Source organism: Eufriesea mexicana, unplaced genomic scaffold, assembly GCF_001483705.2.
Source record: "Eufriesea mexicana isolate 0111107269 unplaced genomic scaffold, ASM148370v2 scaffold377, whole genome shotgun sequence".
Taxonomy (NCBI): domain Eukaryota; kingdom Metazoa; phylum Arthropoda; class Insecta; order Hymenoptera; family Apidae; genus Eufriesea; species Eufriesea mexicana.
Window position 1 is genome coordinate 266527 of NW_016908524.1, and position 16452 is coordinate 282978.

The following is a 16452-nucleotide window of genomic DNA, read 5'->3' on the forward strand; positions in this document are numbered from 1 at the left end:
TCTTAATTTCTATACGATTTCTTATTTATCGTTTTGAAAATATCGTTAACTTTCTGGCAGAAAGTCTTCCATTTTATTATTTTTTTGTAACGAAAAAATCGTCGAGTGCAAAGGGTTAAATCTTTCACTTCTGCAGATATTGTATGACGTCGAGTTATAATAAAAGCGTCCATAGCTATAATAAAACGTCCATAGATTTCAAAGCTGATAGAGATAGCAATCCAATTGTCCTAACATGACCCGTCATCTTTTAGGATAAAAGACTAATTTTGTTCAATTTGTTAAATTAATTCAAGACAGGGCGTTTGCCTCTCTCACTCTCTCTTCGTAACTCAGAAGCAAAATGGTCAAAACAAAAGTTTCAAAATAGTCATTCGACTCGTGGTAGGTTCTGCGTTAAAGTTTCGCTACACGTCTATCTATTAATACGCGGGTATTAATTAAATACCTTGAGATACCTATGTATATTAACTGAAATACGCTACATAAGACTAAATTATTCAAAGATCAAAGGTACATCGATCAATGAAAGTAACAAAAATGATTAATTACTCTCGTTTGAGAAATACGTCCATCGTTTGTGCCCATCGTTTCAAAGAGAGGGAAGTGCTTCTGGTAACGTATGGCTGTCAACGTATAATATTTCAATTTTTCAGTATCAAGTACATGGGTTCAATTTTCAATCACAAAGCCAAACTCGTCTCTGTGTATTCGATCAGTTTCAGGTAATCTATTTTTTTCAGTCGCTATGACACCATTCGAATTATTCCGAATCTATGATGCGACTGTCAATTGTACACGAATTGCGTAAGAGCGACATAGAGAGAGAGAGAGAGTGAGAGAAAAACTAGTTAGGGACTGATGCCGAACCAAACAGGATATCAATCTTCGTCGATCTTAGTATTCACAGGATCAAATCGGGACAGAACACGCATGAACTGTCACTCCGCGCAATTATGCGACCGTGCAGCTGCACGTTGCTGTTTGATGCACTTTGCAAGCGATACGGCGAATTTCTCTGCCTTCTTTGCCTGATTAGCAACGAGGATTGGAGAAACGACGCCGCTGCTCGAAAGATAGAACTCCGCGTTTAATTAACTTGTCACATATCGACGTAAATGGCGGCGCTGCGTCTTACTTGGATTAAATCACGCGTTCAATTTGGCAGCCGTGCAAGTGCTCGCAATGGAAAGCTTGCGATACTTCACGCGTGCTCGGAGGCGTGATCGAAACCGTTTTCACCCGGTTCGCGAATGCAGGGTCGATCGTTAGGGAGGACGTATCAATGGCTGAACGAAGGGTTGATTTCGTGGAATTTATTCCGCGCGATGGAACATTTAATACAGGCAAATTTTATCGCGAGACGATGAAACAGGGCATACGAAAAATTTGGAAAATTTTTCGAGCGCAGAATCGAGTACAGCAATTTTCACGCGAATTTTTGGAATACGAGGCATGTTACGACACTGTCGATGGATTTAAAATTATTTCAAATTATTTGAAACAGCGGAATTTTCATTTCCGTTCCGATCTCGATTTAAAGTGACCTCTGGAAGGTTATGATAACGAGCAATAGAAAATGGAAAATTGCTCGAGGAAATTTCGTACGGCAATTTTCGTAACGATATTCGAAACGTTTACGTTGACGCCGTCATTCGATATTGCATTTGAAGTTATTCGTTAAATTAGAATTACTTTGATTAGGAAAATGTTTCGATGACATGTTGCAAACCTAGTTATTCTCCGATTACACGGTCCGTAGAGATACAAGCGAGGACGCGTTTGAAAGCTGTTAAACACGGTTGAAGTTACTCATTATTAATTCGATGAATATGCCACGGCAATTATTTAAATGACATCGGCCGGACAGTTGACTCGACAACGAGCAACACTGCCAACGCGTCTGTCACTCAATTATGTAAAATTGTGATACATTGCTTCAATTTGGGAAGTATTTACGCCTCGTGTCTCTCGGGGAACGCGTTAATACCCGGTTTTACGTAATCTCTTCTAAAAACGTGACAAAGGAACCGACTCTCTAAAAAGGAAAATCCGACTTCGCCCTAACACCGCAGACAAAAATGGGAGAAAAAAATCTTGCATCTAAATACGTAATCCTTTCCCCCGTTTCCCCCCTTTCGTCCCTTCGAAGGGGAATACACCGGGGTCCCTAAAACGGGGAGAACACGCTGGAATAATGAATTATTTAAATATCTGAAATGCTCGGATCGTTTGATCAGCGGCGAAGCACGGGGAAAAATTTTCTATGTGACAAACGTGACAAACGACCGCAATTCGTACTGCCGGCAAACAAAATTATTCGATTTAAACAACCGATTCTCTGTCAACGAATCACACCGAAAACCGCTTCACGGGCAGAGCGAATTTTTTATTTTTTCAAATCCGTTTTGTTCGGCGTCACTGCTTCGCCATTTCCTACGGGTGTAAAATTATATTTACCCCACCCCCGGTCCCGACCCACCCCTCCGTCGCGACCGAGGCCACGGGCAAACCCGATAAAAATTTCAACCCCGACCACGCCCACAGGGTCAAACACGATAATACCACGTCGAAATCGTACGTTCACTTTGACAAGATCTGTATAATGACATTAACAACGATATCGACCGGCTGTGCAAGCTATTGGCATAGCGGACGAGTAACTAGGCGAGATTCACCAGTGACCCATGAAAAACACACGCTTTGTCTCGATAAAATTATTTTGCCGTGACATTATTTAGCGTACAGATGCGATGATACGGGTGTCTATGGACGCTGGACGGGTTGGATCTTCGGAAATCTTAGGAATCTTAGAGGTCTTCCATAGTCCCATCCCTCTAGATGAGCAGTTGCGCCAAAAAATTCGCGTGGTTATCAAATTCGGTTCAATGACAACACCCCTTGACAACGCCTCTTCTCGTATACTTTCAGCTACGCGTGTGCACGAAATTCCACGGACATGGTGCACTCGGTATAACGCTAATCCGAGAGATTAAACGAGACCGGGGGAGAACTAAGAAACAGTTAGACCAAGAATCCCCGTACCCAATTCACCAGCGAGGCGGAACGAAGTACGCGCTGTTCATCCGTTGTTGGCAACTCGAACATTCCTCGGTGACGCCTGAAGCGAGAAGAAAAAGGGACAAGAAGAAAAAAATACACAGAGAAAAGACGAAGATGAGCAAGCAAAGAAGAAACGAGCACGACGTCTAACAGCTTCCCAGAGACATTTAAAAGCAAGAGCGAGGCAGCATCTGCAATTCTCACGTGTCGGGAAAGTTGTCAGCCAACCAGTTGCGCACATTCTCACTGCACTTCATCCCAGGGCCTGCTGCCTGCTGCTGCTGCTGGGTCAAGGTAAAACTTTGCGAAAGGAAACTTAGAAGCGCCTTTGAAAAGGGGTAGGGTAAGTTTGTCAGGGAAGTTGCGCAGAAATGTTCGCAGCTTTTCTTAAGATCCCCGCGGAGAATAAGCGGAAATCTTTTCTCCTTCGGCTAAACGCGAAATTTCTCCCGCTTATTTTTCGGATACAATGAAATCCACTTTTCGGACAAACTGTTCACCAGTTTGCCACAAAGCTTTGCTAAAATTTACAATTCACGGCCCGCGAATGACGCACCATCACCGATCTCATCTAAAAGCTGTCAATATACCTTCACCGATCTAAAAGCTCCATATTTCCGTGATCTTTTCTGCTCAATTTTTAGAATACAGGTTAGACCGTAAATTGTTCTATATTCTACGATTCATTTTCGAAATCGAAATCAACGGATGGTTACTCGATATAAATAAAGTTTATGGAGAATTAGTTTTGTGCTTTCATTCAATGCCACTACGCGCGTATCCGTTATTCGACAGGTTGGTTAAATAGACGAAATAAAAAATAGAAATTTATTTTAAACGGAAGAAATATTTTGGAAATTCCGGTATGGCGTTAATTAGCTTGGCCAGTGAATTGCTCGCGTATTCCGTTAGAATGGTAGAAAGGAAGGCAACTGAAAACGCGTAAACGAAGATCGGTCCTCAAGTTCGACGGAGTAACAATGCCGGTATTCATTTCGAGTTTCGATACTGAATTGGTATTTTGGTGATGCTGAATTTCGATAATAATTAACTTCGGTATTACACCGAAATTCGGTATCGATATCATTTCGCTGATAATAATGCAAGAACCAAATGTGGATAGAAATGAATAACAATACCTTCCACGTTTTTAAACGGTTAACAAATTAATATACTTAGATAATAATATTTAAATATTGACAACAATTCTAAATTAACTATTTTAAACACATCTTCAAAATTCTACTTTCTCTCTCTCTCTCTCTCACTCCTATTAACACATGTTTACTCTATGACGATTCTTGCGTAACTGTTTTATTCTGGCACATTTTTCTAAACATTTTGTTAACAACATTCATACTAGACTCCACTCGCACATATTATATTTATATCATCCCAAATGATTTTCACTTATTCTACCTTATTCTCATTCGCACATATAAAATCAACATTCACACTCTCATAAAAGCAATACTCACACCAAAACCATATTAAATCTCACTATACATCACCTGGATAAAAGAAACACGGATAAGAAACACTCTGAAATACTTAAAAAAAAATAAACACATCTGATAAAATATAGACTGTCAAACGGAATATCGTGGCTAATGATCAATTAGTCCTAACCACATTAAATCCTATATTAAATCCCAGCTCACTATACATCACCTGGATAAAAGAAACACCCTGAAATACTTAAAAAAGAATAAACACGTCCCATAAAATATAGATTGTCAAACGGAATATCGTCGCTAATGATCAATTAGTCGACGTAGAAAAAGTATTATAAGTAAAAAAAATCGGAAAGAGAAAAAGGAGAAAAGCCAGAAACTTTCTCAGCTTCGAATAAAATGGCGGTCAATTCGTGGCAACGATATCGACGCTGTTTTCTTTTAAAAAATAGCAAGCTAATAGATATTTCGTCGGGAGAGAAATATGCATATGCGTGGAATAATGAGAAATAAAAAGGAGAAAGATACTGCGGCATGGACTTAACATTTTAATGCCGAAATTTAAACAGTTCCTCGCAGGCGGCGTGGTAGCAGCGATACCGGTAAAGAGCCGCGCAATTTATGAAATTATTTGTCGCGCCGTTCGCGAAACCTATACCGTTATTAAAACTGGAAACAGCAATTTTCTGCCGGTAACATTTTAAGGGATTTTTACGTGTGAACGGTAGAGAAAAAAGGAGGAAAAAGTGCGGGTATTAAACTGACGATCAATGGCAACATAAACCTGCCTCATATCGTTAATTTGCGCTCCCAGTGAACCTTGTATTTTAACCCTCTGCACGAACAGCCTTTCGCGTGGCGGATATAAATCATCGTTCTCTAAATAAACATAATTCACCGTAGCAACCGAGCCTATCTCGATTTATTAACCACTCCATTCGTCCACTCTCTCGTATCGACGATACTTCTTGAAGTTTCATTATCAATCAGTGATTACTGCCGAATATTAAACATTTAATCGACGTAAATCGTCGTAAAGTATTTCAATTTCAATATTTTTCAATAATTTATATGAGAATTTAAATATTGACGATCCCGGTATAAATAACTAAAATGTCTATTAATATTATTAATCCCTGAAATTCGATGTACAAAACCGATAATTCGCTTGAATATTTATTCACTGATATTGGGAATTGCTTCTCGACTATCAGGACAATTACTTTGCACACTTTCATGCTCTCTAATTTTTAACACGTTGAGTGCCACGCCGGTCCCCAGGGACCAGCACTAGACTTTCCGTTCGGGCCCGGCACCGGCCCAAACTGGCACCGAAAGGTGCTAACTTTTGGTGTTAACACTATGCGATGTTAATTGGTTCCGGTGACACCACGTTGGTGTCATGCGAAAACTATCGAGCAAATGACAGTGATACCACGTTGGCATCATTCGCAAATGACGAGTCAATCCTACCGGCGCCAAACGAAAGAATCCCAAATGGACGTGTGGACGACATAGTGTCAAATTCTTCGCCATCTTTGAACCTAACATTTGGGAATTCCTGTTCTAAAACAATTAGCCCACTTAGTTCACTTGACGGCCGAATCTGGGCCTGAAGGTAAGCAAAACGAGCTGGACACTTAACGCGTTAATCTCAATTTCTGTCTCGAAGAGATTGGCCGCGAACTGTGAATAAATAAATAAATCAATCAGTTCCGCGAACCCAGCTTTTCTGTGATCGTTTTACCAACAAGCCAGGCTCGCTGTAAAATGTTTAACCGCGTCCAGCACGGTTCATTCGTTTAGTCGTACGATATTGCCGGACTGTGGGAATATTGGACACGTCCCCAGGATTCATAACGTAATGGTCGCGAGTTTTCCTACATTTTTAGGCAATTATCCCGTCGTGTGGTTGCACGAAAAGCTAGACGAAAATAATGAAATTCGCGCGATACTCGAGGCTGTAAAAAGCGGAGGAACTAGTCGACAAACTGTCTCGTTCGAATCGTTTGCGTGGATGCGGCGGGCCGAAGCATCGAGTTGCAAAACAACGGAAACGTTCGCACAATTTTCAACCACGATGGGTAAACTCTTAACGAGCAAAGTGTCCCGTGCCGCGACAGAAACCGCTAATGCCATTCAATTTTTTAACGAGCTATGTTACGCGTTAAGTGAGAAGCGAGTAATTCGAGGCAGACGCGATTTTTGACTGGAAATAAAAGGACACGCGAAAGGGTGGACCATTGTCTACGGTTATGCGTACTATGAAACTCGAGATTGGAAATTTGTATCACAACCATCGCGGTACTTTGCTAACTAGCTATTAATTTTCCCACGATTCACGTCATACGAGTTTTTTCCCCAATTAATGCTGCAATCACGAATTGTACATTAATTAATACAACCGGTTCCAAGCTTATCGTTTCGACAAAATATTGATTAAACGATAAATATTAATAAATATTGATAAGATCAATAACGCTGTACGGAATAATTACTTTCGTTGAACCGCTGTAGAAATAAGGTACAAATACATACGATAAGCCAGTGGAGCTGGGGATAAATAATTTTTCACATTCCAGACAAATATATCGTTCGGGTAAGTAGTAAGTAAATTTATAATCGAGAAAGATCGCAATTTTTCCACAGCGAAAAGGAGGAATAGGGAGACCTGCAGAAATACACCTACTTATATTCTCCGATGCTAGGAAATAAATCGGAACCGGCTTCAAAAGCTACCTACACCCGAGAGATTCATTAGACAGGGCACTCGTGATCAATCAATAAATAAATATCAGCTGACGCGAATGGAAAAGTCGGTGGAAGATATTCGCCATACGCAGCGAGTGGTGAAATACAGTTGGATCCCGATATACAGGCGGGCAACAACATCGATACAAACAAACGATAAATTCGAGGGTATCGAGCCGGAGTTCGGGATCAACGAGTCCCACACGCGTACACACACGCCGCACATTCGCCGGACGAAAATTAAACGAAGGAATTATCGAAATTTACGGCTCCGTGCGAACGGTCAATCAACTCTCGTTCTTTCCGCGGAAACGCGGCCACCCTCTCGCGAAATGACACACGACGTGTTCGCTTCCTTTTTCCCTCAGCCCCTTTTTCCCAGCCGACCGTGTGGCAACGTTCCCGCGCTGAATAATGGCCACGGGAAATTCATTGAAGACGAGCCGGTGCAATTAGTTTTTTCGCACGCAAAAGAATGCGGCGGTTACCAATCCGTCGTCGGAGAATTTAATTTTGTTACGCACAGAAAGGAATGCTGTCCACCCCTTTTCCACCCCCCGGCTCTGGCCGATCCTTCAGACTAGGCCGGCCGAGCAGGAAACCGACTGGGACCTTCCTTCGAAAATAGAATCTGAAAATTAAACGGCCGATCGGTCCATCGAATACTTCCCGATATTTCTCCAACCGGTCTCCACTTTTCTACCTCAGCCGATGTTTTTACAGAGAATTTCTCCCGCGAACGTATCGGCTACGAGTGCAACTTGCGCCGGAAAATATCAAAATATTCCTGTAAAATGGTAACAACCTATCGGGATCGAAGGTGAATCGATTGTTTGAAATACGAGATACACGCGCGGTTTCCTCCGGAATATCGTTCGACCTGATTAGACCGGTAATTGGATCGATCTATACGATTCATGTGCTGCATTCGTCTGTGCGAATATTTCGGATAAAGTGGCTTCAAATAATAAGGTGTAGAGACGAAAAATTCCCCATGATACAGGTAAGCTCTCGAGATTTGAATTATTTAAAGTGGCAATGATTTCGCGAAATTCGCCATTCAAAATAGACGTATCATCGATTGGATGGAAAATGAAATTAACTCGCTGAAATACCAATCCGATAATTAGCTATTTTCAACTGATTCGACATATAAATTGGAAATTTCAGGAGTAAAAAGCAGCTTCACGTTTAACCTGGATCTTAAAGGTAGGAAAGAATTAACTACTTACGGTGGCAAGAAATTCAAAGACACGTGTACCAGAACGGTTCAGTGTTTCTGTAACAATTGCCTAACGACGTGTGTACCACGTCGTTGACAATTCTGTGACAAAAGGATTACGACGTGCGTGACACGTCTTTCCAGCGCAAGTAGTTAATAGTCTTGGAACGTGTATTTAAATATAATATACGTAGGGATGCTAGGGTTTGAGAGTGAATGCGAGGGAAGATTTGGGCTTACCTAGCTGATGATGGACAATGAACAGCAGCTTAGGGTTCAGGCAAGGAGAGTCTCAGGTAAGAAGAGTGTCAACGAGTAGAATTAAGGTATTTGTTATTGTTAAAATATAATATCAATTAATTATTAGCGATGCTGTATGGGAATATATATATTATGCGACCACCCCCAACCATCTCCCTCCCTATCATCGTTATTGTTGCCTACACCCTTTTAATCCCACGGTATATTAAAATCAGGTCGCGAGGGAGACGAGTGAACGAGAAAGAAATCATGCATAGGGAAGAGTAGAGGGAGCAGATGAGGGTGCAAGGCCTGTCTTAGGACACTCCTTTACGTAGTTTAAGGAAGACTTGACGTGATCGTAAATCAGTTATCAATCTAGTCTTCTAGATACATTAAAATAAAGCAACATCTCTTATTCCTTATATCTGCCAATCAAAAGTATCCCTACGTTTATATACATAATAATTAAAGTAATATAACGCAAATTCTAATTGCATTCCTATTTTAACTATATAAGACTATCTAACTCCTCGGTTATTCCATAAATATTATTTCCTAACATATTACTAGAACAAAAATCAAAATTAACTTTACGAAAAACAGCTGCATATTTTCATCTAGAAACTGGAAAAATAGAAATAATTCAGAAATTTTGACGAACCTTCCCGCGATAATTCTTACAAGATTTAAAAGCCGTGGAAGCTAAAATCGTTTCGAAATAACGAGCGACCATCGAGAGGTAACTGTACTTATGTACACGACAGGCTCGAGCGATTTTCATGCAATAAAAATAACAATCCCACGAGCGAACCAGCAATCTGTTCGTTGAAGGGCCTACAGCTTTATCCCGACTCTGGTAAGGTCCCCGACTCCGGTTGCCAACGATCTCTCGAGCGGAAGCCCACTCTCGGCTGCCTTTTCTCCGACCACGGGGTGGTACAGGTCCCAGATCCAACTGCCTGTTCGACTGCGGTCAGTTTCAGTGGATAAGTTGTCCCTCGAAAGAGTCCCGTAGAAAGGAGCTCCATTTTCTCCGAGACGAAGGCAACGAGCGCAGAGGACCGCGCACGAATGGCAGAGGCCAGGACTCGAGCACCCACGGACGCTATTCACCCGTAACAAAAGGCAATCACCATAGAAGTGGTGGTACTGGAAGCTGCAGCCGTCATAAGTTATCGGAATCGCGTCGATATCTTGCCGAGAATTTCGAAGGGGACTGGTCGCCACAGCACGGTCCACCTGACCACCCCCCCGTTCCCTCGCGAGCAGCCTTAAGGATCCTCGTCCAGGAAAGTGATTTCTCGGTGTCACCCAGACCATTCTCCCTGGTCCAGGCTTTTTCGATAACTGATACACTTCTGAACACTTTTTAACGAGACCTGGCCAAGAGTTCTTCGAGAGCTATTTCATCCTGAAAGGTGCAAACTTCTGACCCCCTGTTCTAGAACCCTTGCACGCGTTTCTTCATATTCCACGTTCGTTAAAACGACCGGTTACTAACACTTTGACTGTCCTGCAATTTTTATATCGGGTCACGCTAAAATTTCCATTGTTCTGACGACATGGTGACGAATTATCAAAAAATATGGGAAAACGAAAATTGATGCAAATTATTAATGTCTTCTATTAATTTATCTTGGAAAATTAGTATCGTTGGACACTGGTGACCATCGTGGCAGTCAACGTGTTAACAGCAAATTATTGTATTAATATCTCCTATACAAAGTTTTATATTTATTTACGGTCTTCTAATATTTGAAAATTGGTTAGAATGAAATGAATAAAAATTTTTGAAATTAGTATCGCCAGATACTGGTGACCACCATGGCTTCAGTGAGGAGTCAAGCGCCGGTCATTGATAACCAGCATGGCAGTCAACGTGTTAATGACTGGCTATGCTAATCGGTCAGGACGAGCCTGGTCATCGAATCGACGTCCATGTCGAGGTAATTTCTTCCACCCCTATTCCCCGTACTCGGGATTTTAATGAACCCTGTTACGTCGAGTAAATATTGTTTTTCAGCATATCGTTGCAGCGATGAAGGTGGAAGGAAGGCAGCGAGAACAGGCAGAATTGCGGAAGTTCTGCCGCTACTCATTGATTAAAGAGTCGAAGAACTCGGAGGAAAGAAGGCGAGGCCGCGTTTCCTTCTTTTCTCTTAAATATTTATACTTCGTCTTTCTCGAATTCTTTGGCGCGTTCTTATGAATTTCAGCTAGAACGGCCGACTAATTAAACTGTCCCGCGTCCCGATTCCTTCCCCAGACTCGCTAATGACAGGCAAAAAGTAACGCGAGTCTTCTAAATAAAACAGAGATATAAATTAATTTGCAACCGCGAGTTCGTTAAAATTAGAAATCCATGTTATTGGCTGCGGTAATCGCGACATCCTCCGTTGCACTAATTTCGCGATTCGGGATATTGCGTAATACCTGTGTCGCAATATATCGCAACGCTCCGAAGAGACACGTCCGATTGCCAGCGTGGAACAATTAATTCTCGCGATAAAATTGCAATCGACGAGGAGAAAAATTTCCTCGCGCGAAGCTGCTTTACCGATCATCCAATCCCAACTATTCCGTGCCCCATTCTCCCGGAAACCCTCTCCTTGGTAAACATTACAAGCGCAATCAGAGGAAAAATTAATTGTATCCTTCGAGTCCGCCATCCCCGTCCGTCTCGAGTCGCCTCGTTTAAATGCCAAACAAGATGGTGACGGTGCAGCAACATCGGACCCTGTGCCTGCTAATAGCGCGTCCCTTTCGGCATGCCGATCTTCAAAGTCCTCGTTCGATTTCTTGAAGCACTCGAGAAAGCCCGATAAAGCTTTCGCCTGTGTCGCGCTATTCCTCGACTAATCGACTATCGCGAATAATAAACGGCATCTTTGACGATCTCTGCCGAGAGCGTGGCTTAAATCAACATCATCAGACGCGAGTAGATCGGATGTAATTGCTCGGGCTACGATTTAATGGTCCACTCGACACTTCCATCCTATAATCGCTCCGTCCTGCGACCAGCTGTCTCGATAAAAAGCTTCTCCTCCGCTTCTTTCCAACCCCCGCGCGCGCAGGGTGAGATCGTTACCGGTGCCGGCTGACGTGCAGCTTTTACCTGGACACATACCGATACGACGTCGAATCGAGTGCTTCGAAGAGAGGAAGAGAGAGGGGGTGGGTTGGTGAAAATTGAGAATACAATTTGTAAGCCGGCTGTCGATGAATATTAAGCCGATCGGATGCAATTCACCCTCTCGCTGCCTCGACGAATTAGAATAATCACGGGTCCTCGCGAGGCCGATTTTAGATTGCGATCGCTCGTCGACGACGCTCATGTCGAGAGACGGGTCCGACGATCGGTAGAAATTACGCGTGCACGTGGATATAGTTACAGGGGTTTGTTAATGTTTATCGGCTGAGCGCGCGGGTCCGCGCGGATAATCGGCGGGGTGATACGCGTGTTCAGCCGTGCTGGAATCGGCCGAGATAAAGTCGAAATTGTTTCACCGATTAGAGCGAAGATTAGACTAAACGGGGTTTGGATCGCAGCTAGAACTCGAGGTTATTAACCCTGTGAAGTATTGAAATTAGAATCTGCTTTGGAATGGAACGTTTCGGACTCTGTTGGATTACGAAATTCGCTGTTTGAACGCCGATTAGATATGCACCGCGATTATTCTTCATTGGGCGAAGTGAGATAGTTTATTATGCATCTAGACGTATACGTTATCTCGAACGACGTAATACAGGAAGCGTTATGAAAATTGTAAGCTTCGGGGAAACACGCGATACGAATGGCTTTCTTCGCGGATGAAAGTGCAGGAAAGATTGGAAAATTCTGACAGATTTCTCTGTCCGATGTCAAAAGCTCTTATCTCGGCAACCATGGAATAACCGAAACTAATATTTTATATTTACAATTTATGTCATTTACATCTCTTTTGTTTTTAAAATTGGGAAGCTGGAAATATTAAAAAATATTATCGGATGCAGTTCTGCATTTTAAATTGCTTTTGCTATCGTTTCCCTTGGTTTAAATTACAAAATAATCGAAAAGTACGTGTCAAATACGATCCGCGTCAACTTTTACGCATTTTTTAAGTAATAATTCGCTGCATTCGGATTATGGGTTTTAATTGTAAAATAAATACGATATATTAATATACTATTAATACTATTTATATACTATACATACTATTAAAGTCTTTTATTACTCAAAGAAGGTACTGTGAATTTGGTTTTATTAATATGAATGCGAGTGTTTGAGGACGAGTAATGGCACAAATGTAGATAAGTATGATTTTGGAAATGCGAGTGGAAGACCTAAAATGCGTGGTGTTGTGCAGTTGTTATAGATCAGACCCAATATGTTATAAGGAATTTCAGTTTGTTATAAAAATCGTGAGAGTGAACAGTTTGGAGATAAGTCGTGTGTATATTATAATTTATAATGAATATATAATTGTTATAAAGCAAACTCACAAGTATACGTGTCTTTGACTGCTTCTCTTGAGCTACTGACCTACTCAAGGGAGTGTCAAGGGGGTGCGTGACGCGGTTCGCCTAAACCCCCAATTTTTATCGAATATTTCTGTAAATATTCTCGGAATTTAATCTTGTATCTTATAAACAATTTATTCATACCTTATATCCTAAATTGATTTTTGTCTGCAACTAAACTTATCTTTTCAACACGCCCTAACAATTTTAATAAAGTTAAAAGACTCGTATCATCGCAGAATCCATGTTATCTATATTACAAAAATCTCCTGAATTATATAACAGTGGGGAAAAAATTGTTTTAAATAAAAGAATACGTCTGTTGTATAAAAACAAATTTCAAAAAATCAATAAAATTGACAAGCTTCGTTTTTGATATATATCGTTAAGAGATCATATCCACCAGGTATTCGGCCAAGAAGAGCGGATCGCAACTTCAGTGCAGAACAATCCAGCACCTCTCAGAATGTTCGGTGTAAATAACAATCGGCTGTTGAGTATAAAAGGAACGTCTTCCACCGAAGTTCAGAGAGTGCTGTCAACCTTTTCAGTAGGGAAAATCTATTCTGACGTTTTAGAATTCTTCGGCAATCCAGCGATCAAACTTGAAGAATAAGAATTAGACTCGCGATTTGTAACAATATTTACATACTCTGCGATTACTTTCTTCCACTGTCCTAAAAAGAATCTCACACGCAGACGATAATTAAAGTGAAACACGATGAAACCACGCCCGAAGGAATAAATTCGAAGGAAACAGGAATAATCGTCGGAACCCGTGGAATTATCAAGAATCTCATTCGGAATTCAGAGCGACAGAGAATAGATAGCCGAAAGTTCGGGCAGACAGGAATTCCAGGCAACATTATGGAACGGAATAGCAACTTTTTAGCGCGATAATGACTTTCCGGTAAATTAGAATCGATAAGCCGCATCGGTATACCATTTCTAGATCCCGCTAACGATCTTTTTGCCCCGGCCGAACGGTGGCAAACATACGCGACAAAAAGGCCGATCGGGGTCACCTAGTCAAACGCCCCTTTTTATTCGGGCATGTACAAAAATTTCCCATTCGTCCCGCGGCCGGACAATGATTTCGCGCGATTATTAATGCGAAAAGTTTCTCCCATCGCGGGAAGGAAACGGGGCAAAAATTCGCCAAGCCCTCTACCCTTGGATTGTTTTAAACGTCCCGCTTTTGTCCAGATTTTTCGGTTAACGACCAGCGTCGCGTGTTTGCTTTGAAAAATATACCACGAAAATTCTTACCAAAACCCGTCTGTCCTACAAATTGGGTTATACAAATATTTCCGAAAGCTCGGTAATCCCTGGACCCGAAACTGTTTTTGTCGCTTCTCCCTTCTCTTTCTCCCTTTTTTATTTTTTCTATTTTTTATTCACATATTCGTTCTCTCAAAGGCATCCTCAGCTACGCGATATTTTATCAGAGTATCGTTGTATTCGAGGGATACAATATCGACTATATCAATTCGTGCGATGATTCTTGGAAAACTATTTATTCGCCAAATATGGAAATATTTTCCGAATGATTTTATAAACTCTTTTTGTCCCTTCTCCCTTCTCTTTCTCCCTTTTTTATTTTTTCTTCTATTTTTTATTCACATATTCGTTCTCTCAAAGGCATCCTCAGCTACGCGATATTTTATCAGAGTATCGTTGTATTCGAGGGATACAATATCGACTTTATCAATTCGTACGATGATTCTTGGAAAACTATTTATTCGTCAAATATGGAAATATTTTCCGAATGATTTTATACCATAAAACGATAGAGCACTCTATGCTCTATCAGGGTTTTTCGAGTAACTTCGAAGAGATATATCCTGGCAAAAGGAGAAGAACAAAGTACGATTGCGAATTGAATTTAATTTTACCCGGGGAAGATTAGCACTGTGCGTTACGGTGAGAAAGGCCAGGAGAATTTACCCTGTTTGAAATATTGCCTCTTTGGGTTCTTTTTCGAAGAAATATGTTTCACGGAAATTTCGACGGGCTGTTAGGTTCAAGTGACGAAATGAAAAGTCACGGGAGATAGAACGAAACAAGCGCGGCAGCAGTTGGCACGCATTCATAAGGACCGCGTCCAGCATGGATGAATTTTATTAGGTTCTTTATGACGCACTTTGTGGCAATGAGCCGATCGTAAAATCGTGCATTATCGCGAAGCTAAAGCTCCGTGATTTATAAACTGTCTTTGCCCGATACTCGAGCGTAAGCAGATGGTGTCGATTAGGCTAGATTATATATATAACGTGGTCAACTTACGGATCGCAGAAGATGCTCGTGACAGCCGCACTTGCCGATTTCTGAAACAGGAAAACGAATGTACGTCGTTATTCTCAACGAAAGGATAATTTATCAGGCTATACAAAAATATTATTCCACTCGATTCGAAATTGCGATACGATAAAAATATCGGTAGCTATAGTGGTACAGTAGTATGCTATAAGTAGTATAGCGATATAGTATCGCTAGTTGCTAAACTAATCGCGTATATTCCGACGCGAGGTAGCTTAACGCAAACGTTGCGGCAGCCATATTTTATCTATCAGAAATACGCGTCGGCCATTTTGCATTGGTATTATTCCAAGTATCTTACGTGAATGGATTAACGGTAAACGTATCAAGGCTGAAATGATAGTTTTCAAATTTTTCTTAAAACTTTGCCAGCCACTCACTTCTCGTTGGCGAATTTTGCGTGGGTTTTACTACTTGCTGATGGTCATATTTACCCCATCCGTCGTACATGCGGTATGGTTATTATTTAAAAAGGCACTAATATTTGAGACTAACGGAACAAGCATCTACTTGTGAAGAATGTCGAGAAAAGACGATCGGGACAGTTTAAACAGAAGCATAGTGGAAGCATTGTGTCAAGCTGAACCGAAGTCACGCCTGCGTGACAGCGGCCGTCAAAGTGTTAAATTTTCCTTATAATGCACTTGCATTCCATATCTTCTCCCAATTTTCAAATCAAATTCCTGTAAATTAACTATGGTCATGAAAGGATGATGACAGGCCTGTTAGAGGTTGCAGGGCAATGCCGATCTTTAGACTTCGAGGCCCTTCGATACTATGCAGGCATCAAGAGGTCGGATTTTGGGTCTAAAAGGGCCTGCTGTCTCTTGCAGCAGTCAGTTTCAAATCCAGAACAGTGTAGAACGCTTTTAAAGTATTATGGCTCATTTTTATATTCGC

At 41.4% G+C, this 16452-nt stretch overlaps 1 protein-coding gene across 3 annotated transcripts in view; it reads right to left on the bottom strand.

Moving 5' to 3' along the window:
- Window positions 1-16452, bottom strand: part of LOC108556251 (uncharacterized) — a 417682-nt gene that overhangs the window by 249160 nt on the left and 152070 nt on the right. For all 3 annotated transcript variants that reach the window (XM_017912262.1, XM_017912261.1, XM_017912263.1), the window contains one exon: window positions 15520-15560. The gene's annotated coding sequence lies outside the window, so the exon portion shown is untranslated. The remainder of the gene's footprint in view (window positions 1-15519; window positions 15561-16452) is intronic.